This window comes from Propithecus coquereli, unplaced genomic scaffold (assembly GCF_000956105.1).
Source record: "Propithecus coquereli isolate 6110/MARCELLA unplaced genomic scaffold, Pcoq_1.0 Scaffold873, whole genome shotgun sequence".
In the NCBI taxonomy this organism is placed as follows: domain Eukaryota; kingdom Metazoa; phylum Chordata; class Mammalia; order Primates; family Indriidae; genus Propithecus; species Propithecus coquereli.
The window spans coordinates 125078-127085 of record NW_012154985.1 but is presented as its reverse complement, the minus strand read 5'-3'; the positions used below and the strand labels follow the sequence as shown (position 1 = coordinate 127085).

Here is a 2008-nt window from a genome sequence, read left to right as displayed (position 1 = left end):
CTTTTCTAGAACATTCTGATGAATCTGACTCAGGGTTTTGGATAGGGAAATAAGCTGAGTGTGCAGGGTCTTTTCTCCTATCTGGGTGATGTCTCCCTTAAGCTGCTTGATTATGGGAGGGGCCTTCCGTATAAGATTTCAAAGAGTGAATATCCTGTCGGCCCTGGAGTGCACCTGACTTTAAGCAATGCTAGACTAAGTAAGTCTATCCAAGGTAACCCTGTCTCTTGACATAGTTTGCAAGGGTGTTTTTAAGGGTCCGGTCCATGTTCTCTACTTTCCCTGAGCTCTGTGGTCTGTAAGCAGTATAGAGTTTCCACTTGACCCCCAATGCTTTAGTTAAAGTCTGTGTGATTTCTGCCGTGAAGCTTCGTCCGTTGTCGCTGCCGATTGAGAGTGGCAGCCCATAACGGGGGATTATCTCCCTTAGAAGAATTTTTACTACCTCTTTAGCCGTTTCAGTTCCAGCGGGAATAGCCTCTGTCCATCCTGAGAAGGTGCATACCATTACTAACAGGTATTTCATTCCCTTGCATTGTTTTACCTCGGTGAAATCGACCTCTGCATCTTCAAAGGGAGACGTTCCTGTATGTTGAATACCTGGAGCAGGCCTGGGTCGTGCGACTGCGTTATTCCTGGCACACGTCTGGCAACGAGCGCAAATGGTCGCGGCTAGAGAAGGGAGTCTGCGATGTAATAATGTCAGTTATGTAGGGTGGTTAGGGCAGTCTTTCCCATGCGTGAGTGTAAATGATATGTGGAAGTGGCTGAGTAGGCCAGCTTTTCAGGTATGAAAATCCGACTGTCCGGTAGGCGCCACCACCCTGTCTTGGTCTTCTGGGCTTTTTCTCTTTCTGCCCAGGGCTCTTGCTCTGGGCTGTATTTAGGTTGTTCAGGCCACTCTGGTGCTAGGAGGATTTTACTGGCTTTCGGTGTGCCTTGTTCGAGGTTTTTCTGTCCTGTTACAGCTTTCGCTGTCTGATCAGCCAGATGGTTGCCAAGGGTGACTGGATCTGTTCCCTTTTGGTGGCCTCGGCAGTGTATTACAGCTATTTCTTTTGGTTTCCACGCAGCTTCTAACAGTTGGAGAATTTCTTCCTTATTCTTTATTTCCTTACCTACTGCTGTTAGCAGCCTTCTTTCCTGGTAAAGGGCTCCATGTACATGTAAGGTATTCCAGGCATATTTTGAGTCTGTGTATATGTTGGTTCTTTTTCCCTCTGCATATTTGAGTGCTTGTACCAGGGCCCATAATTGTGCCCTCTGAGCGGACCATCCTGCCGGCAAAGGTTCAGCTAAAACAACTTTGTCTCTGGTTGTTACAGCGTACCCCGCCTTTCGTTGTCCATCTTGGACATAGCTGCTGCCATCTGTGAACAGCTCTAATTCTGGGTTCGGCAGGGGAGTGTCTCTCAGACCGGGTCGGCTAGCATAAACTTCCTCTGTTACCTCAAGGCAATCGTGGTCCGGGAGTCCAGGGTTGATGGGCAAGAGGGTCACAGGATTTAGAGTCCGTACGGCTTCCAGGGTTATTTGTGGATTGTCACACAGTAGCCCGTGCTATTGGGCCAGCCGGCTGCCGGAGAGCCAGCGGTGCCCTAGATTGTCGATAAGCTGTATTACAGTGTGTGGGATATGAACTCGGGTGTGCCGGCCCAGGGTAAACTTGTCTGCTTCCTTGATTAAGAGAACAGTGGCGGCTACAGCCCTAAGACAGGAGGGCCATCCGGATTGAGCAGATTGCGTGTTTTCTCTCATGTCCAAGTTCTCTACATCCTTCAGTGATTGTAAATCCCAAATACTTCACAACTTGGCAGCAAATATGTGCTTTCTTCCATGAAACCTCATATCCCTCTCTGCCAGCAGCTGAAGTAAAGCTCGTGTGGCCTGTAAGCATTGATCCTTAGTGCGGCATGCTAGGAGGAGGTCATCTACGTACTGCAGAAGGGTGCAGTTGAGCTCCTCGCATGGGTACGAGGCCAGATCTGCAGCCAGCGCTTCCCCAAAG

General features: G+C 49.3%; 1 protein-coding gene across 1 annotated transcript in view; it reads left to right on the top strand.

Annotated features, from left to right (window-relative positions):
- AKAP14 (A kinase (PRKA) anchor protein 14) overlaps window positions 1-2008 on the top strand; it is a 23198-nt gene that overhangs the window by 847 nt on the left and 20343 nt on the right. The window lies entirely within an intron of this gene.